The 27,528-nt window shown below is 42.7% G+C and overlaps 1 protein-coding gene and 1 long non-coding RNA gene across 3 annotated transcripts in view; one reads left to right on the top strand and one right to left on the bottom strand.

Annotated features, from left to right (window-relative positions):
• The first annotated feature begins 260 nt into the window (after nt 1-260).
• Nucleotides 261-27,528, top strand: part of lingo3a (leucine rich repeat and Ig domain containing 3a) — a 65,850-nt gene continuing 38,582 nt past the window's right edge. For both annotated transcript variants that reach the window (XR_007570635.1, XM_050055970.1), the window contains exon 1: nt 261-811. The gene's annotated coding sequence lies outside the window, so the exon portion shown is untranslated. The remainder of the gene's footprint in view (nt 812-27,528) is intronic.
• LOC126397303 (uncharacterized) lies at nt 3,657-26,675 on the bottom strand. Its single transcript, XR_007570636.1, has 3 exons — nt 26,559-26,675; nt 4,075-4,131; nt 3,657-3,962 (listed from the first exon to the last, which is right to left on the bottom strand). It is a non-coding gene; the product is annotated as an uncharacterized LOC126397303 (long non-coding RNA).

The following is a 27,528-nucleotide window of genomic DNA, read 5'->3' as shown; positions in this document are numbered from 1 at the left end:
ACCACACTTTACATTTATCTGTATTCACACTGTTATTTTAAAATGTCTTATTCAGTATGTTTTGTCCCACATGTATTTCCATACAGTGTGTCCCTGCAGAGTGTTGTGAGTACACCCACCAACTGAAAGCTAAAGTGAGCTGAATTTTTAAGTAGAAAACTCATCTTCCGTTTTCCCCCCACAGGACGTGAATGCAACACCAAACAGCCCGAGTAACAGCGAGAGAGAGAGAGAGAGAGAGAGAGGCAACAGCGCAGATGAGCCCCAATGAACAGCAGCCGGGTCTTCTTTCAGACCGACACACACACACGCTGACACACACCACGCTCCACATCCCACACACACAAATGCCAGGACACTCATACACATGCAATCCAATAACGAGAGCACCGCCAGTCCGAGCTGCCTGCCGCTGCCGGTGGCAGCCCTCACCGCTTCTCCGAGCCACAGAGCCGAGAGCCCGCTGTGACAGGAGCTCCTGCTGCCTTCCTCACACAAAGGACAGGAGAGCAGAGAGCACAGAGCCGGACTCCTCATCTGGGAGGCGGTAGATAATTCAACAGCAGTGCTGCGAGGAGGAGAGACAGACAGGAGGGAAGGTGAGTGAATGCAGTCCAGTCCAGCTGCTGTTGCTGCTGCCGCTGCTGCTGGAGGAGGAGGAGGAGGAGGAGGAGGAAGCTCAGTGTCTGGAGAGGCTGAAGGAGCAACATTATCTTGCACAGACCCACAGTCAGAGCAGACGGCCAGCAGCGATCAGAGCACCTCCAGGCTTGCAGATGTGGAAGGAGAGCTGTGCAAGTTCTAGTCCTGGGTGAGCCAACTTCACACACACACACACGCACACACACACACACTCATCTGGTGGTCAACTTGATATGTTATCTGACACTTTTACAGACCAAAGATAGCTCTGAGCTGTGAGATCATGCACATGGGATTAATCCTTTGTGCCTCCACCGCCTGTGTGTTCCTCCAGATTTCAGTGGTCAGGACTCAGACCGATGACCTGCAGAGAGCATGAGATTCACCCTGTGATCATCGTGACACTAGTTTACCCCCTCAGCCTCCTCTCACACTGTCATGGTGCAGTCCCGCCTGATCGATTTGCTCTCTAACTCAGATGGACATGGGCTCTTATTATCTCACGCTGCCTGTGCTTTCCTTTTGTCATCCTGGAGATTTTGCATCCATGCAAGCAAAAGCAACTCTGTGTGAGCGTGGTGTGTATGGTGTGTGTGTGTGTGTTTTGTTACCAGTTCTCAATTAGGTTTTAATGATCTAAACGGGGGGCAGAGAGGGGAAGGCAGCCTTTGATCGATCCCTGCAGTCATCTCAGTGTGAGAGGCTCGGTGCCTGTCGTCGGCGTGACACATCTAAGCCTGTGCCTGTGTTTGCTCAGCCCTCTCCCCGCTCTGCTCCTGCTCTTGCTCCTGCTCCTGCTCCTGCTTTTATTCAGACTCTGTTCACTTCTGAGTGCAGTTCTGGAAATAAGCTGTTTTTATAAGGACGCTCTGAATACAGTTTTGCTTTAATCTTGTTCCCCGTCTGTCATGGTTTGTCACTATATCAGCAAATCTTGCATACATTAGCCTGAATACATGAAACTCAATGCAAATTGTCATTTAGATTGCAAAGTCTTCTTTGTTCTTCTAAGACAGTTGAAAAATAGAAACAAACTTGCTGCAGTGGTGGTGATGGGCACAACTGTAATGGGTTTTCTTTAAGTATTTTTGTTGGCATTATTAGAAAGTTGACAGTAGGGGGTGACAGGAAATTAGGGGAGTAACTAATGCGGTGTGACACCCAACAAAGGTCCCTGGCAGTGTTTGAAAAGGGGACATCACAATTCATGGTCAGTTCCTTTACCCCTTCGACTTTCGGTACACCCCTTGATGTTTTACGTTACAAAAACATGCAACAAATTGGAAATAATTCATGAGACTGCACAGGCGTTTTTCTGTTTCTAACACAATTGAAAATAGACATAAACTTGCTGCACATTTGATGATGGCCACAAGTGTAATGGGTATTTCTTTAGGTAATTTTTGTGGCATTATTAGAGAGGTGACAGGAAATTAGGGGAGTGATAAATGGGGAGCAATGCGCATGGTCCCCCGCAATATTCGAACAGGGGACATAACAATTCATGGTCAACTCCTTTAGCCCTTCGACTATCGGTACACCTCTTGACGTGGATTTTTACCCTGATAAATTAAAAAACATGCAGCTAAATGCAAATTATAATTGAGAAAGCACGGCCGTCTTTCTGTTTCTAACGCAATTGAAAGACAGAAATAAACTTGCTGGGCATCTGATGATGGCCACAACTGTAATGGGGTTTTCCTTTAGGTAATTTTGTTGGCATTATTAGACAGGTGGCAGGGAGTTAGGGGAGTGACACCCAACAAAGGTCCCTAGCAGTGTTCGAATAGCGGACATTTCGGTTCATGGTCAACTCCTGTCGCCCTTCGACTATTGGTACACCCCTTAACTTGGGTGTTTACCCTGACACACTAAAAAACATGCAAAAAAAAAATGCAAATTATAATTGAGATTGCACGGCTGTCTTTCTGTTTCGAACACAATTGAAAGACTTGTGATGCATTTGATGATGTCCACAACTGTAATTGGTTTTTTTTAGGTAATTTTGTTGGCATTATTAGAAAGTTGACAGCAGGGAGGTGATAGGAAATTAGGGGAGTGATAAATGGGGAGTGACACCTAACAAAGGTCCCTGGCCATATTCACACAAGGGACATAATAGTTCATGGTCAACTCCTGTCGGTACACACCTTAATGTGGGTTTTTACCCTGATACATCACAAAAACATGCAACTAAATGCAAATTTTAATTGACATTCCACAGCCGTCTTTCTATTTCTGACGTAACTGAAAAGCTTCTGTGCATTTGATGATGGCCACAACTGTAATGGGTTTTCTTTAAGTAATTTTTGGGGCATTATGAGACAGGTGGCAGCAGGGAGATGACAGGAAATTAGGGGAGTGATTAATGGGGAATGACATGCGTGGTCCTTGGGAGTATTTGAACAGGGGACATTACAGTTCATGGTCAACTCCTTTCGCCCTTGGACTGTCTGTACCCTTAATGGGGTTTTTACCCTGATGTGGTACAAAGACACGCAACTTGAGATTTCACATCCATCTTTCTTTCTGGGAGTGACATGTAACAAAGGTCCCTGGCAGAATTCGAACCGGAGACAGTACTTTTCAGGCTCAACGCCTTAAACCCTTAATGAGGGTTTCTACCCTGAGTTTCATCTTGAATCCAAGGGTGAAGGTTTTGTTTCAACACTGGGGGGTTGAGGGTTGAGGGTTCTGTGCCAGAAAATTGTGAGCATCAAAAATGCAATTCCCTGCATTTTGATGAATTTTTATGCAACAATTTGAGCCTTTTCTGCATCAATTTATGGTGTAAAGTCTTGTCATTGCATATGTTTTAGTTATCAAGGGGTATGTGTCCCATGCTTCCCCCTGACATCTACATCTACGCATGAATTGCAGGTAGTACTTTAAGCGCATAGCTTTATGAGGCATGGCACTTGCCCTCTTAGAGATATTTTGCTAATCACAATCACAGCAGTGCAAAAATCCACATACGCACTGAGTTGCACATCTTTTAATTTTTCATTGCCGTAACATCTCTGTAATTAAAACACCAGCGCTTCATCCTCATTGTATTACTCACTTCTTGTGTGCAGCGACGGAGGCATTAGCAGGTTTGTTTACCATCCAATTAAATATCTCAGACTTTTATCCTGTGACACGGTTCAGTAAAAAGTTGGTGTATGCTCCCCATGGGAACTGGATCTATAGATTTTTGGATAGATGTTGCTCAGGAGGAAGAAGGAGTCGTCATTAAAGGTGGGGTTGTTCGATCTGCACCTCCTTTTGTCTTGTTGAAGTGTTCTCGAGGATCCGAATCCCAAATTGTTCGTGCTGGCCTACACAGTGTGTAAAATAATAGATTAATGAAAAGCATATTTCCAGGTCAATTAATTTTCATTTTAAATTTAGATTAAACATGGACTTGTATCTTTCTTGTCTTAGACATACCATCACCGTCTCATGGACTCCCTCCTGCATGTCAGGAGCCACAGTGGCTGCTCCTGTCTGAAAATCAACAGGAGAAAAGCAGCAGTGAAGTGAATGCAATTATACAACAGCACTTAATGGCACCCGAGGTGCCACTTAGCCTCCCTATCTGACAGATTTATGTGTCAGTAATGAAATGTCTGCTGACAAGTCTATGTGGCCCTTGGAGTGCATTGTTGAATCAGGCCTGTTAGTCTTGCCCATTACTACTCCTACACTTACCTTCTCATTTTGATGCTTTCTGTGGCACATAAAGCTGTCAGCCGTGCTCAATAGTGACATTACCTCAGCTTAACACTGCCAATGCCCAGCCTCATTGTTTTCAACTCTGGAGTATTTATGAGGGCAGTAAAGCGCGGATGCATCTGCTGTCAGCAAGACGAGGGCACCTCTGCTCTTACGGAGAGGGCAGTGCGGAGCGATGAGAAGGCAAAGGAGCGTGTGCCCCTGTGAGCGGCTGTCAGATACCTGCAGGCACGCTGGCATGTCAGCTGCTGTGGTTAAGATGTCCCGCTCCAACGATCATGGGCCTTTGTATGCTGGCCGTCCTCCCACTCACGGACTACTGTAATGCCATTATAGATGCTCAGATCAGGCTGAAACCTTAATGCAGAGCTTAGAGAGTATTTGGGCCTTACAAGTATTTTATTTCCAAACATGATTGATTCATTTGACATTATCGTGACGATAAAGTCTGGCTGACCTCGTTACATGACAGCAGTGGTTTCCAGCCTTTTTTTTTTTTATCAGACGAAGTGACACAGGCCTCTCGTACATCTCTGTAGACATCATTTGTTATTTCAGAAATGTGTTCATGGATCTGGATTTTATTGAACCATAAAAATGGATATAAAAGTGGGTGTTGCAGTATTTTTTTTTTTTATAATCAAACTGTCAGTGTTCAGGTTGGTTTAAAGGTGCAGTGTGTAATACCTGGTCACATGCTTCAAAGAAATACGGGTCAGCATTTCAAAATTTTCACTCCGGCCTCATCACATAACAACATTTGGTCGTAGACTTTCCACGTCAAGTTGCAATGTGCAAGGTACCCTGGGTGTGTTGGTTGTTGATGTGCTGAGACGCTGTGTCAAGTTCTGCCTGTTACGTGCATTGTCTGTTTTCAAAATACACTTCGATTTTGGCAGAAAATGTACCGTTTGCATACAGTCTCTTTCAAAATAAACACACAACATCGGAACAACACCGGGAATTGACGTGGTTTTCCTTCAAATACAAACACTGATGGTTACATTTCGCCAACACACGCATGTGGTTGGGTGTAGGAAAAAAAGAACAGGGTGTTGCTTTGTAATCTTATGGGAAGTGAACACCAGCTTCCTGGGTGAAAGTCTGTGGTTGTTGGACCCGTCCACCACCACTCCCATCTGCCCTACTTTGGGCTTTCACTGCTTTAACTCATCCTTGTCCTGCCACGTTTTCCCCTGACACCGCCAGGTGCGGTGAAACAGTAATGGTGACCAGCTGCATATCATGCCGATGTGAAAGGACGTTTTTTTTCATGGGTGTCTGAAGCCAGAAGTCAATGCCCAAGTGCCGGATTTTGATGACATCAGAGTGAAACCGGGTTGCAAACTTTGACCCAAACTGCTGAATTTCTGAGAGCCAATCATATCACACCACTGTCTTATAATCTTCACGTGTGGCATCGGCCTGTAGTTTATGATATATAGTGTAGTTTGTATTCCCCAGTGTTAGCAAGACTATAGCAGCAAAAAAACAGCCACATCGAAACCATATATTGGCGCCCTTTGTAATGTTTTTCGGTACTGTATGTGTGGTCATTAGTTGCACTTAAGATATGTTTTGCTAAATAGCTGACACGACATGTTACTTACCTGTCTGAAAGAAATGTTGTGAGCTCACCAGGAGCTGTCTTCAGCTGTATAAAGCCATGCCAGTGTTGACTCTTTTTAGCATATATCACTTCTCCTTTTTACCACTGAGCGTTGTGTTTTCACCAGGCCCCCAGAAACAGCGCCAGGCTTTGTAGCCAATTTTACTTCGTGGCCAAATGTGAAACTATAATGTCTGGGTCCGTCATGTGATGCCGTGGGGCCTAGAAAGACTTTTTCCCATTGACTTGCATTGTGAATGAGACGTCTTTAAATCAGAGGATACTTTTTTTTTTTTTTAATGTCACAGCCCCCGCGAAATTACTTATTCCACCATTGGGTTTTTGATCCATTCAATCTGATAACATTACAAAAGTTTTAAAGAGCCGCACGATAAAATCATTTCATCCTCATTCAAGTTAGCAGAGCACTAAACCAGAATTAAGCTGCTTGGCTGGCGGAAGTCTCCAGTGAGCCCCCTCCATGGTAAAGCAGAAGATCAGGGTCATTTCAGACCATGGAATTCAAGCTTTTTTGGCTTTGTGCATCACTGAACAACTTTCATAGGAATGAACAGGGCCCTGCTTCCAATGCTGTATCCAGTTATCTTTATACATCCACAGTATTCACTGACTGGGGGCTGTAGCTTTACTTCTTCGTCCTCTCACGTTGGACTTGAGGGCAGACTGGACGCTACAGTGACTCACTATTTTATTTGTATTTATAAGACAGGACGGGGCTAGCTGGTTAGCATGCTAATTTCAGTAGATATCTCATTGTGGTCTTTGATATCACGTCAAAACTGTTACTTCTTCACATTCTGTTTATAATGTTATTTCATATTTTGAATGTTTTCAACTAAAATTTTGGCCTCATCCTGCACATTATACGTTTAAGATTACATTCATATTACTAATATTTCAATCGTTTATCCATTACTTTTAGGAAACTGTTTCTCTGCTCAACTAATAACTAGTACTCTGAATTCCAGTATGTTGTGTCCAGTTCTTAAAATGGAAGCAGAATATCTGCATTTATAATTCATAATTATCTATCATGTTTCTACTGTGCAATAGTGACTTAAGGTACATGTTTTTTTTACTGTGCAATTATTCAAATGTACAGTATTCTTCAGTACACGACTTTATTCACACCAACACCACTTGAATGTATATATTTATTAAACATACAATGCACATAACTGTACATATATGTCATGTTTATTTGTATTCTTATTCTTGTTCTATTGATGTAAATATTATAGTAACCATTATAGCATAATGCAATTTTTACAGTGAATGTAGCACAATGCACATATTTCTATATTTTTGCACACTTTCAGACTCAGCACATTGAAGATATATATGTTATTCCTAATATCTTAAGTGCTTGTGCTAAACATTATAGCATAATGCACATTTTTATTTCTATTTTATTTTATTACTTAAATTTACAACTACTGTTCCATACTCTTATTCTTACTTATTATAATTCTCTTTTCTTTATACTGGAGCGACTGTAATGAATCACAATTTCTCCCTCGGGGATTGATAAAGTATTTCTGATGATTCTGATAAGTTTTTTAAATCACATCATAATTTCTATTACATTAAATTAGTTAAGCTACTCCGCAGTCCTACCACGTTACCCCTGGCAACTGCATAAGAAGACCCTGCGGTACAAGTATCCCTCGTTGGCAATCACTGCCTCAGAGAACGATCATCAGCGTGACATTAAAACGGGCCCGAGTCTGTAAAAGACATTCAGTACGACTTAGTGAAATTAGACTATAGTATGTATTTCCGGAGCTTAAGCAGGGCCTGATATCAGAGTTTTTATTCCAAATTACACTGTTGACCTGTGGAAAATAGGCTGAGGCTCGAGACAAATTAGTACGGCAGTGCAGTAATGAACTGCACACTGCAGTTTGTCATTGTAGTGCCATTTATTTAAATGACCCTAATGGAGCCTCTAGTAACTACAGAGCTTTGTTATGTTTTTTGAAACCATCAGGATCAAAGCCAAAGCAATACGTCAACCCAGTACGATACAGCAGCCTAATAAAAGTGCTCTGATGTTGAGGCGTCCATTTATCTTCCCCGAATGTGGTTTTGCTTTTTGAAGATGACGCAATTTATGCCAGCGCCCTCTCAGAAAATATATTTCTCTGTAATTCAGAAGTATATTAGCGTACATACATTTCCAGTTGCAGGACCTATTTATAGATTATATGGCAGAGTGCACACACAGCTATAGTGCTACAGTATCATCCAGCACATTTATCCGAGCTCTGACCATTCACCCAGGATGGCTGTCTTACACTTTTCTTATCTACCTCTGAGGGGCTTTCTGCAGTTCACTCTTTCTAGATGTTTCACAGAAGTCTTCTCTAAACCAAACCGGTTCATTTAAACCGATGATATGTCCTGTGTGGCTTTCATGGACCGTCTCAGGAGGGCAAGAGCCGCGGCACAGGAGATACAGAGAGGAAGCGGAGGGGTGAGAAAGAGGAGTTTTTGCTCTCTGGATGCTGTATATTTTATGTTTTCTGAGGTCTCTGGATGAAAGAATGTGTGATGAGATGACCGTAGGATTACATAAGTACTAAAAGGCAAACCAAGGAGTCTCATGAGTAGAGGTAGGCAGTGCTTACACATCTAAAAGCAGTCCGGAGAATACGCTATAGCTTTTTCTTCTTGCATTAAGTCATTTTGTTTGCCCAGTGCTCCTCTGGAAATGTAGAGCTACGATCCTGTTGATGTGCATTTACTCCTAAGCGTCCTCAAAGATCAACAATTAGAGTCTTTGGTGTGAGCGAGTGGATATTTGAAATCATGTAACAAGAAAAAAACTGAGCTGTGTTATGAGATGAAGTGCCGGGCATTTGGGGAGTTTATATACTTGTCGCTCTCTCCGCCTCATTTCATTTTATGTATTTCTATCGCTGCTGGCAGCTTAAAGTGCTGTGGCCGTCCAGCCATAAAACAATATTCTTCAGTATAGATCGACCATCATGAGTGAGAGCGCTGGGGAAAATGGAGTTCAAGGCTCCTGCCTGTGCCCTCATCAGGAAGGTGGCATCCTTACCAGTCTGAGGATTACATACTGCGTTTGCATCGTTAGTGCTGATACAAGAAGCCGGTTGACTGGTTTAGACTGAAGCGGGCTACAGTCTTATCATGAATAATCTCCTTCAATCAACACCAACACGGCAAAACAGTGAAATACCCCACTTATCTCTCTGTGGGGGTTCACATCAGACACATGACTCCACTGTTGCACATACTCTGCTATTGTTACACTCACAACTGTAACTGTGTTTTCCCACTGCCCAAATACCCACTAACACCCGCTAACATCTAGCTTTTTATGCAGTGGGAAAGGTTACAATCACCACTCACACCCAGGTCAAATGACTCTGCAGTAGACACAGGTATTTATTGACTCAGGCTAGGATCGGCATTGATGGAAACCTTTACCGGCGAGACGCAATGACGTGCCCCAAAATATTGTCCATCTCCGTCCAACCAGAGCTCAAACATCGTTCCAAATTAGTCAGCACCAAGTTTGAAAGAGAGACTGAGTAAGTAAGAGATATATAGAAAAGAAGTAACCACCGTAAAGTTTCCACAGGACGTTAAAGGTGACGCAGCAAATAAAAATAAAAAAAAACACAGAAAGGTATTCTCATCTGCTTCAGAGCCATGTACACAGCTCTAGTCTACTGACAATGGCGAAGGAGTCTATTGCCTAGTTTTAGTGGGTTTTCCCATGTTTAAAAACACCTGCATACATGCACTAATTTTGGTAGAAAAGGCATATATGTCACCTATATGATGATCAGCCACTGGCCCCTCGTAAAACAATGGAAGACAGGAACTGAAATTACTTTGAGATAAGGGGATGTGAATTAGCAGCTGAAATGTTTCATTTAAATTACAGTAAAACTTAAAGGAAAAGTATTTTTCAACCCGGACCCTGTCTTCTCAGATGACTAATGGAGACATCAATTGTTGAAATTGGTCTTGTGAGAGCGCTGCAGCTGCAAAACAGGCTGCAATTTAACCCATGGGGGCAATTATGCACCGTCAGTGTACGTCCATTAAAAGTGCTTGCTTTTGCCTCTGACAGGCCTGGATAGTTATAAGTGTCTGACAGTATAGTGGAAAGGACCCTACAGAGAAATAAAACCTTTTACTTTACCTTTTGTTTGGTCCAGTCTGTTTGCTATTGTGTTTAATAAAGTCTGCCTCAAGGAGGCAGTCTCGCAAGAGGTGAGTTGTTGGACAAAGTCAAAGGTCAAGCTGAAGGTGAAGGAAAAAAATCTTCATTTCTCTTTAGGGATCCTTCCCACAGTGTTGTCAGACACTTTATAAAAACCTGGGCATGTCACTGATAAAAACAAGCACTTTTCGTGGATGTGCAACAACTGCATGCTAATGCCCCAAGTGGTAACATTGCAACCTGTTTTGCGGGTGCCTGCTACAGCACTGTCACTCAGTACTGGACCAACTTTACAAACTGTAGTTCCCAGTAGTCATTTAAGCGCAAAATCATGGGAAAATAGGGTTCAGGTTTAAAAAACATCAAAGTTTCCCATAAAAGTGCTGCAAATGGCAATGAAATAATAACTAATTAAGTAAAAAAGATATTTTAATTCTACACAGCCAAAAATCATCATTTTACTGAATATATGGAAATAACACAACATAAATTAGTATGCACTAATACTTGTTTTTTTTCATATCTAGACTGATTCATTATTCTAAATGCATAATTAATGAATCTGTCATTATAATGATAAATTATAGAGGAGAATATAAATGACTAAAATGAATAATTGATTCTGCAAAGTATGTACATGGAAGTGCCAAAAACTGCAGTTCCTTGAACGGCCACTTGAGGCTGCCTCCAGAACAGACTAAACCCCCATAGACCTCCATGTTAAAGTGCCCAAATTTACCAAAAAAAAACCAAAACATGTTAACAGCCTGGTACCAAAAAATGAGGTGAATAAACTCGCCCGTTTACATTTTATCGAGGCCCAAAATTACACATATTTAAAGCTGGCTTAGTGCCTTAGTGACAGGCAGTCTGCGAGGTGTCGCTAGTGGTTGCTGCAGTCCAAGAGTCAGATCCATCTCTTGTTCCTCTACAGCTTAGATGTCTCATCCAAATATGGTCACTTCTGGCTCCAAAAAAACAAAATGGCGACAGCCAAAATGCTAAACTTGAGGCTGCAAACTGCCCTTCGACAAACCAGTGTGTCATGTCAGTAGGGGTGGGAATCACAGAGGATCCACGATACGATATACTTAAGTCACGATACAATATTATTGCGATTTTAAATATGTTGCGATATGCTGAGTATTGCGATAAAATATACTGCGATTTATTAGCTTTTTTTCAGCAGTAAATTTTGCAGAAAATTCGTCAACATCTGTTTTATCTAATAAGATAAAGTTTTCAGTAGGTTCATGTCACTTAAGCCATTCTTTTGCAGCAGCAAAATGTATCTAGTGGACTAAAAAAAACAATTGATTGTATTATTCTAGTAGGCTACCTAAAATTGAATTTGTAATTGTCATATTAATAATTTATATAATAAAATATCGATACATGGCACTGTGTGACGGTACACAAATATCATGATACTATGCTTATCAATTTTTTCCCCCACCCCTAGATGTCACAGTAGCTATGTCCATTATTTATACAGTCTGATTTCTACCTGATGTTCAGTGTTGATACATGTGCCCTCTCTAATGCTGAAACAGTCCTCAAAACAACACAAAAATACCATATTCCCAAAAACATGTTCATGACTCAGCGGACTCAGTTAAGCTACGGGGAAAGTTCTTGCCGTGTCACGACTATCTAACCCTAACTGATCCCTGCGAGCTCGAGGAGGCAGATAACCGGAGCAAAGGGCATTTTTTGTAATGCAGTAAATTCATGAGTTGCAGCTTTACTAGTTCATGTGATCCCTCCAGCATCCAGAATAATATTTGCCAACTCACCTGTACAGCCACATAACTTGATCCTTAACAAATGTGTCTACAGCATCGCAGCAGCACCGGTGAATCCATACCGTGCAATTGAATTAGATCTAACCTTAGCTCTCTTCAGCACTTTGTATAAACACCAAGCACTAAAGGTTGTTTTCATCCTTTCAGTAAAATCCTAAGAGCTATTTGCCGCCTCCTCCAGGTTTGAGAAATGTTTTCCATCTTCAAATGAGCAACTAAATGAGCTGCGGAGCTATTAAGATGTTAAGACAGTTTAAAGAGTAACCTTTTATTTATTTCACCTGAAACACTCACACCATTAACTGAATTTATATGTGATCAAAAATACATATTTTTTAAAGATTACCACTCATGGATCAAAGAGTAAATGTAGAAATACTTCCAGTCACTAAATACTGTTTCTATTTTGTACAAACCAAATGATAGATTCCACTTGCTATGCTTCCTTCGAGCTCTGTTACGAACTACATTTGTAGCAGCTGAGCGAGGCAGATACGGCTCTACTGTATTTTTGAGCCACTGTAAAGAACAAGCCATGTCCTGTGGGTTGACTCAAGTTACACACATCTTTCGTACCATCTCTCCACGGGCCCCGCACACGAGATAGCTCTTTAATCAGCTCTCTTCAATTATGTAATTATGAAAAAAAAAGAGAGATTAGATTAACACTTGACATGCAGTGTGCCTTTGTTGCAGGAATGACTCCAAGGTCTGCGCTACGACACACACACATTCACCGTGTTTCATTTGTCTTTGCCTCAGCCCTGAAACGTTGCACGCCCTTGTCGCATTTAGATAAAAAACATCCTGTGATTGGAAGGAAATGTAATTTAATTCAGATGCCTATAGCTGCACACACACACACACACACACACACACTTGTCACCAGCCTTTCCCAATTGATTTTGAAGTGCTTTACGATTACAAGTAGCATTTTTTTTTTTTTTTTTAATGAAATGTCCCTTATGTCCTGAACCTACTAATGACTCTGACTCTGACTCAGATGAGAGCGTTTCGTGTTGTGGTCAGATGCACTTAACACTGTGCAAGCGTATTAAGCTCATGATTAATTAATCATACCTCAAATGGCTGCTGTCGTCCTCGACAGTCAAAGGAACAGTGTGTCAGATTTAGAGGGATTTAGTGGCAACTAGCGGTGAGGATTGAAGATTGCAACCAACTGAGACTTTTCCTGGTTAGAATTCCTTTAGTGTTCATTGTTCAGGAGGTTTTTACCAGGAGCCAAATTATCCGCAGAGATGTCCTCCTCTCCAAAACAAACAGACCAGGTGATTAGAACCAGCAAAAAAACGCAATGAAGCAGTTTCACGTTAAAAATGTGTTTTTCCGACGCTGTTCAACATGTCGGAGATGCACCAATTGCTAATGTGTGCTCACTTTTTTGCTTTGATAACTTAAGATGTAGACCAGGGGTGTCAAACATACGGCCCGTGGGCCAGAGCCAGCTCACCATAGGGTCCAGTCTGTCCCAACAGATGACTTGGTTAATAGGTGCAAGATTTTAGGAGTAAGTTAAACAGTGAGTGACTGCTTTATGTAAAATGCTGTTTCAGAGGCTTATTCACCCTGATCGCGATATAGTTCTCTGAAAAAAAAAAAACACTAAATACTAATAGATATTAAGTATCTTGCAAAATATTTTCAGTCAGCAGCTTGAGTACAAAATAAACTGCATTAAAGTCTATCTTAAAACAATATTGATGGAGCCCTACTGCTAAAAAACAGAATTATATGGATAAATGCAAACTTAAATTCTAGGAAGTAGGCTCAATGTGGGAAAACTGTGACATATTATTGAAACTGCACTTATTTTTCTTAAGACATCTCAGGTTGTTCATGTGTTTAAAAAAGGATGAACATTCCCAAAATGTACCTTATTTGTTTACATCTAAATAAAGGGAAAGAAATTGGAGCTGTTGTTATTTATAGATTATTTTGTGATGGTTTCATTGGTCCGTCCCACTTGAGGTCAAGTTGGGCTGTTAGCCGTTAACTAAAATGAGTTTGACACCCCTGATCTAGACTGATCTAAACCAGTAAAAACACACACAAAATGAAGCAGTTTTACATAAAATGTAAAAATGCAAAAACATCAACGGCCCCATCTAGAGCCAGTGTTTGGTTTGTCCTTTCTGGGCTACTGTAGAAACATGGTGGTGCAACACGGCGATCTGTGTGGAAGAGGATCCACTTCCATTGTATATATAAATGGCTCAATTGAAGGCAACAAAAACACGGTTCTTAGTCTTCGTCTTCATTCACTTCTATAAATAACCACATCTTAATGACGACAGGAGACTGCTTCACGGCAACAAACTAACGGTAAAACAATTGTGTCACTCTGCCGTTCTCGTGTATTTTCTCAGACTGAAAATTTCACAATAAAGGCTTCACTTCCTGTTCATTTGTTAAATGTACGGTAGCCATACAGGACCAATAAAGATATTCGCAGGGGTCAAAATATACAGGAACACAGTAACCTCACATATTTAACAACCTCTTCAACATAACACTAAATATATTTCTCTCTGTATTATAGCAAGTCATACCATCTAACAATAAACAATCTTATCATTGATTTCCAGGTGGGATGATGATGATGTATGAAGATTAGCATGATCACAAGTGAGCGCAAAAATGACGTCTGTGTTTATTTGTTTACGGAGCTCTCTCAAATATCGTCTGCCCCCTCACTTTCCTCATTAAGAAATTGGTCTTTGAACCTCGTGAACCTATTTGAAATATCCCAGCGAGCTGTCGGTATAAATGAAGATTAAAGATTCATGCCTTTTTGCATCTTCATATCAGCCCATGACCCCGAGTGCTCCGCTATCTCTCCGCTCCGTGGATCACACTGTCGGAACGCAAGCCGACTTTTATCTTCTTTTCAGCCACTGAACATAAATCAGATAATCGGTTGATCAAATCATTTTCCTGAAGTGGAGATCAGTAGAACTGAGGGGATGAGAGCGAACTGCTCAGTGAGGCTGCACTCTCCGTTTGACTTCACTTGATTTTGCCCTCTCTGTTTGTTGCTTTGTGTGTCGCTCTCTGGCTCTTTGTACTTTCGGAAGCTTGCGTGTGTCCTTGGTCGCTTGGTTGCTTTCTGGAAGAAGAGAGGCATTAAACTGGAGAGTAAGAGCTGCGGTTTAAACCCCGTCCATGTGTCAGTTCAAGTCCGTGACCTTCAATATTTAAATGAGTAGTTCACCAATTTTATTAATACACTTATTTGTTATCTGGAGGAGAGTTAAGCCCCATTCCCACGGGACTAGTGTACCAGGGGACCTCATGTGATTTAGAAGCTGTCTGTGTTTTGTGCAGCGCGTTCACATGGGATAAGTAAAGTATGTATTTTCCTTCAGATTCATCACAGCAAGATGAGCCTCCTGAATTTGTGCCCAAGATGCTGTCACACTTTCATTTATAATTGCCAGTGCAGCCTCCATTAGGGAAAAGCAGGGTCAGTTGGGACATTTTTGTATCGACACAAAATAACCTCCTATTACTCACAGCCTACCTGAACAGTTTTGAAAATAATTTGATCCCTGAACAGATACAAGTGTCTGCAAACAAACTATCCAACCTTGTCTCAGTCCAAAGTCATCGAAAACTGGCACTGGGGCAGTGACTTCCGGCGTTGGACACAGGCGTCCTTTCATGTCGTCATGATACATGGCTGGTCGCTGTTATCGTTTAATGGCACCCGGTGGCGTAAGGGGGAAACATGGCGGGACAACAGCTAAAGTTAAGACAGTGAAAGTCAGAGTAGGGTGGGTGCCTTTCACGTCATATCTCGATGTGGTCGGAGTGAGAATGTGTTGAATTATCAAGTTTTTAAAGCTCCACCCAGACATTTGTAAATGTAAAAGAAGTGCTTTTTCCCCAAAATTTTGTCTTTCCGGGACAGTTTGGAGACATTGTTCTGTGGTAGAAATATGTAATTTAAAATGAAAAAAGTTGCAGTCTAAATTTGAATACCTTATGTTTTGAAATTCAATTGTTCACACATTTGAGGAAAAAGAATACATTTGTAAATTTTATGGAGTCTTTATTTAAGCGCGGCACCTATCAGCTAAGGTTATCATAGGTTACAGGTTCATTTTGCAAAAAAAAAAAGAAAGTCAATAATAACTTGAGCAACTCAAGAGGTAAAAATAAAGGCAAATAGTTGGATTCTGCTGGCAGCACGGTGGTGCAGTGGTTAGTATTGTCGCCTCACAGCAGTCTGCATGTTCTTCCTGTTAGCTCTGTTTTTTTCCGGGTACTCCGGCTTCCTCCCACAGTCCAAAGACACGTCAGGTTAATTGGTGACTCATAAGCCCTTTTTAGATAGGAATTGTGCACATTTGCAGGAAAGCCCAATCAGTCTTTTATCAGCATTGGCAGTATAAAAACAAAAGCGGGGAGTGCAGCAAAATGCCGCCTACCTAATTTTGTTTATACAGAATGTGCCTTTTTCGGGGCAATGGGGGGCGTGAGCAAGTAACAAAACGTGTGGCTCAGCGTGTGACGTAACCAGTGACGTGGGAGTGAAGCGCAGCTAGTCAGTCCTTCGGCGATTCTCTCGTAAGTTGGCCCGTCCTTCACTGTTCCTGTCATCTGACGGTTAATGGCCTCTTCGTTTGCGGGGGCAAGGAGGACGCGCAATTCCTTGTCTCCCCAGTTGCTCATCTTTACAGTGTCTGTCAGGTTTGCGTTTCCCTCTTGCTACTAGCCGCTTGCTAATTCCTGCTATCAGCTGTTTCCTGTTTATCCACCGCCAGTGGGTCGCACATGCGGCGTCATCAACAGCTCCTCCCACAAGTCATCAACAGCCCCTCCCATGGCGGAAGGGCTCCTTGTTCTTTTTCAACCAAAAAGGTTCTGTCAATATGTTTACCCCTACACGGCGGAAAATTGGGCACCTAGGATCAACTCGCCAATCCGGCTCTGTGTGTATAAACGCTCGCAGCTTGCCGGCAAAACAGCCCAACATTCACCGAAAATCTGGCAGTGTAAAAGGGGCCTTATTGCCTGTAGGTGCGAATGTGAGCATGAATGGTTGTCTGTCGCTATGTGTTAGCCCTGTGATGGTTTGGTGGCATATACCCTGCCTCTTGCCCAATGTCAGCAGGGATAAGCTCCAGGACACCCGCAACCCCAACATGGTAAGCAGTTACGGAAAATGAATGAATGAGTTGAACTCTGCACATTTAAAGTATGCTTCCACTCTCCCCATTCTCAACTATGAAAAAGGCATGGAGAAAACAAAAACCCCAAATACCCCCCAAATCACTGAGATGCCAGTTCTAATTTTAACACGTGATCTCTGTGTTAGTGAAATACAGTAGGTAATTTGTGGTGGAACTTTTTAACTTGACAGATAACAGACATCTCAGGTTCACAGGAGACACACAGTCAACCTCCAGTAGTGTTACACATTCATTTAGATCCCCAGGTAACACTAGTCCCGTGTGAACAGGATTTAGACGATAAAGATCAACACCCCTTGCATGTGTGCATAGGTAAAAAATAGCCACAGCCAGCAGCTGGTTAGCTTAGCTTAGCACAAAGATTGGACACAGAGAAACAGCTTGCCTGGCTCTGTCCAAAACTAACAAAATCCGCCTACCAGCACCTCTAAAGCTCCTGATTAACACATTGTATCTTGTTTGTTCAATACGTGCAAAACCCAAAGTGTGAAAAGGACAATTTGCTGTTTTACAGGAGGTTATGTGCCGGACTTCTTGTATTAGTCGCACATGTTCAGGCTACTGTTGCACACAAGTGTCTTGGGAACAAATTCTCCTCTGTGCAACACAATCTGACAGGCTGACACGTCGCTGCTTAACCACTGCAAGCTAACTGCTACCCGCCTAATGCATGCAAGAGATCATTTGCATCATCATTTGAGATTTTGAGCACCAGAGGGATGACATTTTATTCCTCCTTAGTATACGTCTTAATAACGTGGAGGTCGCGGCGAGGTCGGAAACGTCCTGTTGTACTTACCGCGTTCATTAGTGCTTTTGAGCTTGTAGCTCGAAGGTGTTGAGACCATCTGCCAGCTGACAAAAAGTGTAACACATTACTTAATTATGAGGATGTTAATTTGAGCTGGGTTGCTATTTTCAAGTGACCTTTTTAGTTTGACGAGAAACAGAAGTGTTTTCACCCTGGATTCTTTGTGTGAAGGTTGAGCTTGGCAGGTCTGGAGACTGATGACAAAGAAAAATGACGTCACTGATGATTTTAATTACAGAGCTCGCGTTATTAATACCAGTCCAGTTTGAATAGAGTGTTTGAATGATATGATGACAAGCTAATTAAGGAAATCTAATGGTGTATTGTTGGGTTTATATTGCAGGACTTAAATCTTTAGGCATTTTAATGTGCAGGCATGTGTTGAAGCAAGTCCGTCTCTTCATGCAGCCCCGCAGAGGGACAACATATTTTAAGGCAAAAGCCTGTTTCCAGCCTCCCGTTTGAAAAGGATGTCAAAGCCGGGAAGAAAATCTCTCCCTCGCTTTGTTTCTGCATCATTTGAACTAATAAATCTGCAGCTGTATGTGTCCATGTGCAACCATGACAGATGGGCGTGATAAGATTGTGCTTAACAGACTGTGGTTCCTCTTCCTCCCTCGCCTTCTTCCTCTCGTCTTCCTCTCTTTCTGTCTTGAGGAACAAACAGATTCAGTTTGCTTGTCAGAGGTGTTTGATCAGAGGTAGTCTGCTGAGGATCTTTTCTTTGAACTGACTCCCAGCTGTGGCCAGTTTCTATTCTGTTGTGGGGGCATTGTAGAGGCTACACTCGGCTCATGAAATAGCACACTCTATGCGCTTACTCCATTTTTATCTGTGGAGGCGGCTTGCATGCTGTTTCAGAGAAGTATGGGGTTATGCTTGTCAGTATAGATCACAATCTGTGGATCTGTGTGCCTATGAATATCCATGTGCGCATGCATATGTACCTAAACATGCCTACGTATTTCCAACGCCCTCCTGTCACATTCCCTCAGTTTGACAGGGGAACTTCCTGATCTGTGCCGTTTGCCACACTTTGAGGTGAAGAGGACAAGCTGCTCCTGGACATCAGGGTTATGAATTTATCATGGGAGCCAACAGACACGCAGGGAGACGGTGTTGCACGGGGCTGATGCTCCCCTCGTCTTCACTAGCCTGTCTTTGGTTAAGGATGAATTATTCATCTTTTTTTTTTCTTTTTTTTTTTGCCTTAGAAAAACATTGATCGTCCCGCCTGCATGACAGTCGGCCTGCATGACAGCACACTGTCAGAACTCACCTCATCTCTTTCAAAGACAACCCTGCCTGCCTTCCTTTCCCTCTGTCCCATATAGTGTACACCCATAGCTTTCAAAGAATTTTCTTCATAGCCTCCCACTGCCTCTCACTTTTGTCTCACGTTGAAACGTCTCATCAGAACCACTTTCAGTGGATCTCTCGACTGTCTCGGTGTCGGGGAAGGCTGCGTCTGTGTGTCAGTGTAAACAGTTTCAGAAGAGCCTGTGAATAATTTGTACGTCAGGATGTAGCTGCGGTTGTGTCTGTTTGTATGGACGAGGCTTTTTTTTTTCCTTTCTTTCTTTTGGTGCGGTGCAGTGTGTGTTTCTTACTCTATCCAGCATGCTGTTTCATCCCAGTACATCCGATGCGGAGTTCCTGTGTGATGTCAGAACAGATCTATGTTTAATGCGCAGGCAGGACCCAATTACTCGCTGCCCATAGCTGTACCTAGAGACTTTAAAGAGGCCCCCTTTGCATGCCAGATGATGTCGTAATCGGTCTCAGACTCGGTTGGTGAGATATGCGTGGCATGGCGAGCCCCTTTAAGGGCACTGATTGCTCATCCCCTGCTCTCATCGTGGACGTTTGCTGTTTGCTTTCATTTCCCCCCCGAGGAGTTATTTGAGGCCCCTGTCTTGGTTTCTTGAATTTGAGATTCTCTGTGAAGAGCAGAGGGAGCATCAACACCCCTCCTCTTTGGTGCCTCTTCATCCCTCTCTTCCTCCTGGAGGCCTTCAGGGAGAGCAGCTGAGTCACTCTCTCCTCCCTCTCTTCATCCTCAATCTGCTCCTGCTCCTCCTTCCTCCACCTTCCTTCTGTTTTCTCTCACTAAGCCTCCGTCACAGGAGCTGACAACCTGTGTCATTTGCCAAGCTTCACTTTTAACTCCCTGCAGAGCTTCAGTTGAGAGTGTGTATGTGTGTCAAAAATTTTTTTTTGCATTTAGCAGAATTTATGTGTGCATATTTGTGATTTTCACTGTCAGCCTGCCTGTCCCCTATTAGACGCTCCTATTAGTCAGAGTTGTAGCACGGACAGCAGCTCAGTCGTTGATGGAATCTCTCTCGAGTTGAGATTTACGCCAGAGAGATAAGAGAGTGCGGCTGTCAACCACCCATCCGACAACAGACTCACACACACTCACACACACACACGGTTCCAGTCTATGTTCCTCTGAAGTGCTTCACTTTCGACAAATCCATTTCTAAGGCTCTCCTCCTTCCATGGCTCTGTCAGGATGTATAATCCCTCATCACCTTCCCTAAACCATCTCACATCTCTGCTTTCTGTTTTCATCTGTCATTCTGTTAAAAAAAATCTCTCTGTTCTTCCTTTGCTCCTATTTCCAATTTTACTTTGTATAGCCCTCTGCTTTCTTGTGTCTAATAAATGTTTGAAGGCATTCCCGTTCTTCTTTCTCCTCTTTCTTCTCATTATTCCCTATTTTGTTGACTCCTTTGTTTTTTCCCATGGTCAGCACCTTCATGCTCGCCGCTCCTCTCTGCCACGTCCCTTCAGACACTTGACTTCTTGCCCTCCTTTAACAAGAAGCTCATTGTTGCATTAACGAATCTCTCAGAAGGCATGGCACAGAAACAGGATCTACTACTAGTACGTTAGCTCGTAGCTATAAACAGGCATCCCCTCATTATTTAACCAGCACATAATGGGAAAAGGGGGGCAGTGAATACATTTGTGATTCAACAAATGAATGATTATCTCCGCAGATTTCGTGCAGCCATTTCCTGTGAATGCAGAGCACTGAATGTGATATTGATGTTTTGAAGATTAATCAACAATTAGCCGCTGTGATGTGCCGTGAGACTCTTTCTGTGTCTCTGTGCCGTGAGAGCAGATTCAGTGCCAGCGTTGTTGCTTGAGATCCTGTAATTGCTTCAGAATTCTTCCTGTAATTAACACTCTTGGATAATTACGCCAGAAACCCAGACATCGCTATTCTCACATTATTAGGCTCAAGGCGGTGAGGAGGAAAAATGCACACGAGTATGCAGACGCGCACAGCATGTATTGCAAGATTAGATTATTTACTGCTCTTTTTATTCGTACAAAATAAAAAGATTTCACTTCAGTGGTCACATTTTAGCCAGGGCTGTTTTTCGACTGTCAGCCGTGCCCGATTCAGAGCTCGCTGTCTTGGCTGCAGCGAGATTAAAGCCGAGCGGAGGAGAGGCGGCAAGTGGACCGGGCAGTGTGGCAGCTCCCAACGGCAACAGGATTAAAGGGTGGGACAGTGAAGTAGGCCATACAAACAGGCTGAGCTGAAATATGGACAACAGACCATAACATAGACAGAGCTGGATGGCCCAGTACATTTCATCAGCATGTCATTATGCTGTAATCCCAGGACAGCCACTGCACCGGCTGCATGTGTGTCACACGAGGATACTTATTGGTCAGGGACACTTGTGGATTTTCGTGTTTCCACCTTGATGCAGAATCTTTGATCGCAGATGTGCCCTATTTTATCCGAAATTGTGTTTTGGTGGAAGATTGCTTCATGTCAAAAATGAGGAATCCAATTTAATGTGTGTCGGTGTTTTAGGAAACAAAGATTTGGGGCAAAGCCGTGATGTACTCTCCCTTCCGAAACAGGGTGACATTTTATTTTCAGGACTTTGATTTATGTTGTTTGTATTCATTACAAAAAAGCATGAAAGACAGGAGAGACGTGTCTTTCCATGGCAGCGCCGGTGTTGTTTGAAGCTTTGTTGCCAGGTGTTAATTGTGGGGGAAAAAAGTTTGTCTTTGAAGGAGATTAAACGTTCCAGCTCATGATGAGCAGAGCGTTCCAGATTTAATGGCCTGTTCTGAGCAGTGAGGAGGGAATAATATTTAAAGCAACCTTTCGAATTCAGATACAGATGATCCTTAACAACGTCCTGTGAATCCAGGGCAAACTAGAAATTCCCCAAATGAAAACTGATATTGTGTTCGCTTATTTTCTGAAACGCATATCAGTTTTCAGCACAGATGGATGTTGACAACCCTCTCGGACCTTCTCAGATGCAGGAGGGATTTAATGAGACGGACTACATGAAATGACATGACACACACACAAGCAACACGGCACTTCCGTTTCTTGCTTTTTGGTGAAGATGATGAGCCCGTGCTGCTCAGAGTCACTGAAGACAGATGGAAATGAGAGGGGCGAAGGAGAGGTCAGGAATGCCAGCTAGCATCACGTTACAGTTAGAAAGGCTCAGAAAAAGCCAGCTTCAAGTTTCGGCTCGGCTTTAATGCCTCATTTCACATGTAATTCTGAGCTCTAAGAAGTACTCAGGAGGTAGCATAGGTTATCGGTATATTTATGACTCACTGTGTGTGTCTGCCAGCCTGTCTCTTATCACAGGAACCCTCTCACACTCTTGACTGACTCTGATCCATCATATTATTGCATTTGTTTCAAGACTGTATTAAAAAAGCGTCCATCTCTATCACAACAGATTTCCAGAATAGATACTCTTGTGTCTTTTTGATAAAGATGAAGGTGACGGTAGCATAAGGACTGTTAGCAAAAAACAATGTAAAAAAAATAAGTGTAAAACATTAAGCTGTGGTTTACAGCCGGTCAAGGCAGATGGCCGCCCACCTAGAGCCTGGTTCTGTTCGAGGTTTCTGCCTGTTAAAAGGGAGTTTTTTTCTCACCGCTAACGCCAACTGCTTGCTCATGGGGGATTTGTTAAGTCTCTGTAAATTAAAGAGTATGGTCTAGACCTATGAAAAGCATCATGAGATAGCTTTTTTTGTGATTTGGCTCTATATAAATAAAATTAATGTTTACAGAGGGGTACGTGCCAGACTATTTCTTGGCCGAGTGCAGGAACTTCCTGGAGGTGACAACAACACTCCAGTTGCTCTTTTCCATACATGTGTACTGGCTTGACTCAGTTTGACTTGGCACAGCTGCCCAGTGCAGCAGGGACTTGTGTCTTTTAAGGCTACCAGCTCGAAGGTGTGTCTTTAACTGATGACACGCTTGTCTTGAGTTGATGACATTTAAAAGCAGCGGCTTCTTTCACTGTGCAACGATAGTTAGTAGCCAGCTACTTATCATCGTGGATCGTGAGGCTGTTGTTACAGTTGTGACCAAATCAGTCGCTGTATCGTTACTGATGTTGACAAAGGCCTTTTGACGTCACAGCAGCCTGCTTGGAGGCGGTCAGGCATGCTTTGATCTGGCTCTGGAGATGGCCCACATTTTGGTAATGGCAATGCCAAGTAGCACGTCAGGGTTTGACTTGGCACAGCCAAAAGTGCGAATGGAAAACCCTACAGAAAGTCACTGGTCCCAGGCAAGAAATAGTCCTGCACATAAACCTCAGTAAAACAATTTGTCATTTTTTAAATATATGAAACAAAGAAGATATAACATGTTTGGGAGCTTTAAAGGAACTGGTAGATAGGGATGTCATGAAAACCAGTCCTTGGCTAAAACCTGATGGTACGTATTTTTCTCCAGTACAGTAGGTACCAGAGATGCAGTTCTTCCAGAGCTGACGGGCAGCATATACGCCTACAATTGTTCTTGACTACTGTTCAATGCCAAAGGAAGAAGAAGAACGCCAACCAGTATGGAAGAACAAAAACAACGACTTTAGCCAGACAATGGAAATCACTGAAATTACCAAAGATTTCTGCATATTTGGACAATTTATCAGTCTTCTTAAGTTTGGTGGAAATTATTTCCTTCTGGTTGTCCTTAAAAGCTAGCGCCACAATTACAGGTATTCAGACCATCAAGAGACCTGAATACAGCACTGAAGACGGGATACCATTCATACCTAGGAAAGTTAATCAGTGACACTTGAAGCCAAAAAAACTCAATTTCTGTGGTATGAAATACCCAGGTGTTCGGTGCTTCTTCCGCATCATTGGGCCCATTGAGCAGGTGGAACAGAGACTTCCACCGGCCAAGCCAGCTACCTCCGGTTTAGCACTCTGTAGCAAGATTCTCTCTCTCTCGGCCGCCATTGTTCACTGTGACCGGAAAAGCCGGAAGCTAAACAAAGAATCAACTAGAGACGACGATAACCATTCAGGAAAGGAACGCAGCCCCCCTACCGCTCTGATCGTTGCACCGCGACGAAATGGAGTGACGGAGAAGTTCGAAGGATTCACGACGGCATCACGGCAATGACATAGGTATGTCGTAGGTACGCCGCAGGACCATAAATCAGGCTTTATGGTATCACATGAGAGACCCTGGAAGTTGCAGTACCACTGTTTGGCCACTATGAAAATTGGCTTCAGGGCCCGGCTCACTCACTTCAGACACCAACATTATCAGCTCCTCCATCTTGTCTTCCTCCTGCTATGCCCTCTCTTTGATCGGCCAAAGCCAGGTGGCAACCACCAAAAGTTCAACATGGGGAGCTGTGTGCAGCAGAGCAAAACCTGTGCGCATTTGTGTGGGCGGCAACCACTTCATACCCCTCCTGCTGTGTAGAAACTGCTTCCCCTCTGCTGCCTTTCCCTCATTGAAATGACTGGAGGTGGCGAGTTGCTATGTGGCAGTTTGAAAGCCCCTTTACATGTACGAAAATAACAATAAAGAAGAAATATGTTAAGATGCTGAGACGTAACGGCGATATCAGTCTTCTCAGCTTAGAAAGAAAGCAAATAAGAATACTTCCCCAAAATGTCAGACTGTTCCTTTAAATCTTACTTCCTGCTGATTTGTGCCCATCTCACCCTCTGTTTTCACCTTCTTCACTTTCACTGTTTCCTGCTCACCATCAGGTCACTCTGGTGTCATAACTGTGGGTGGCCACTCAGTTGCAGGGCCAGCCAACATCCCTGACAACCTCCAAAGTCACCTCCACAGTGTACAGTACAGTATGTGTTGTCACAAGACAAGCTGTGGGTGTTTCAGCACTTCAGTGAACCTGTGATCATGTGCGTTAAAGGTGAAAAGCCTCTGCAGACTGCCCTCAAATGTTCCCCCTTTGTTGTGTGTGGGAAGTTTTGTCTTCTTTGCTGAACTTGTTTTAACTTTCATGATGTTTTCTGTTTCAGTCGCATTGAGCTTAGTGAGTGCAGTTTGTGAGCTGTCATCTTGTCAGTCATCATCAATCGTCTTGAATGACTGTAGCTGTCCTCCAAAACTGTCAGCATCAATCCGCCAAAGGACTCAAGGACATGAGCGAGTTACATTTTCGGCTTCAGTTGTTTTCATGCTTCGGATTTGCTTTGGAATACAATGAGTTTGTCACAGATGCAGCTACAACCAGAGTGACATTTCTCAGATGTTATGGAGTTAAACTCTTTCCTGTTAGGTGATAAAACGGCCATAACCAATATATTCATACAATAACTACAGATCAAATGACTAATGTGTCATGTGGAAGGGGTCGCTCATACCCACAGATTATTATACCTGACTCTGCAGTTCCCTCAGCTTGATAAGATCATTTAGCTTCTTTGAGCTCATTAATTTGTTTTTAAGGCCCGCTACTCTGTTTAGGTTCACTCTCATCGTTTTCATTGCGTCATATTCAGACACAGCAGGCAAAAAGCCATGAAAAGAAACACTGTATGCTAGCGCCAAACAGCAGACAGACAAAGTTAGCGACTGGTGACCCTAGTTTAGCAGTTAGCATTAGCATGTAGCAGCTAAAGAGAGTGATATTTTATTCCGGAGTTGGTGGAAACTAAAACAGAGCTAAAATGAGAGTAGTTTGAACTTAAATCATCAGGCGGGCAGAACATGACTCCAAATCAATAATAATGTTGCTCCATGTCTGCTGGATGTGTGAATATAGGTGACTATCTGCTAACAAGTTTGCCATATTAACTTAACCTGTTCAAAAGCCAGGTTCAGAACACATACAAATATTGTAATGGTGAATTTCTGCTATAAATTCACACATAAATCATTAGCAATTTTCGAAACTAAAATATGTAAGTGTTATATTTTTCTGTTCATTCCAATAGACAGAGAATCTGAACGCAAGTAACCACCTAATAGTAAAAATGATGCTATTGTATTTGTCATCTTGACGCAAAAAATCCTCAGTTTCTTTAGTATCTTAAGAAAAAACTATGTTCCAAACCTCCTGAGATGAATGTCCTGTGCACATAATCAATAAGATGCATTATAAGCCGATTGTATCATCAGAAAATCAAAGACTATTCATTTCCCATTGACACGCAGATTCACCGTCCACTCCAACAGACAGATTATTTTGAAGATATCCTGAGTAAAAAATAATAAGAAAGAATGTCATGTACTCACCCATCTTTTTAGTGGTTACTCCGAGACTACAGCTGCTAGGTTAGTTCCATATGTAACAGAACCAGTGTGAACAGAAAGCATCTGATGTAACACGATGCAGCGCAATGTACTCTACACTCTGGAGAGGGTCCTTCAGCCTTGTGTCTAACTTGTTTAACAGCTGCAGGACGTTTGTTGATCTGGTGGGGTGTCGGGCGGTCAGAGCTCAGACCCTTGGTGCAATCCCGTTGTCCTCCTCTGAAACTGTGAAAGGCGTCCACACCAACATTTTTTGCGCTCTAGAAAGCATGCTGCAGTTTGTTGTCGTTTGTTTATTGGTGGCTCACAAACCAACTTTTAAGGTACATGTACCGCCACCCACTTTGTCGGGTGTGTAGATGTTGGTGCTATTTATTGGCTATTAGGGATGGGCAAACGATCGAAATTCATTATTCGATCATCAAAAAAAATAACGATCAATTATCGATTCATTGATAAGCGAGTATTTCAAAAGAGAGAAAACAAAAGAGTGCAGTGCAGACTGTCGCCGCAAGAGAGCACAGCTGCCCCAGTTTTGAGCTTCAACCCCCCCAGGCAGAGTGGCGTGCATGCGCAGTTCACCCCTGGGTTTTTACAACCGCTGCCAGCCAGAGATTACAGGCTTCAGTTTTCAGCGAAACCTCCATCTTTCAATGGCTTAGTGTTTTCAGAGGCCTCAAGGGAAGCCGCCAAGGCTTTGGAGAGCGATGAGAGCCTCTGTCTGTTTCTGATTTTTTGCCTGGCATAGGTCCGGCGGGGGGTCTCGTAGGCACTGCGGCTCGCCGGGCCTGTAGCATTGTAGGGGAAACACTGCGACTATCGAGCAAAATTATTTGTGATCGATCCAAATCCCTAACAATCAATCATCGATAATCGAAAATTGATGCCCATCCCTATTGGCTATAATTTTAATTTGCAGAATAATGTTTATTTGTAAAAATGTCCCATTTAT

The sequence above is a fragment of the Epinephelus moara genome, chromosome 10 (assembly GCF_006386435.1).
Source record: "Epinephelus moara isolate mb chromosome 10, YSFRI_EMoa_1.0, whole genome shotgun sequence".
NCBI classification, from domain to species: Eukaryota; Metazoa; Chordata; class Actinopteri; order Perciformes; family Serranidae; genus Epinephelus; species Epinephelus moara.
Note: the sequence above shows the minus strand (reverse complement) of the source record. Positions and strands in the feature narration are given on the sequence as shown.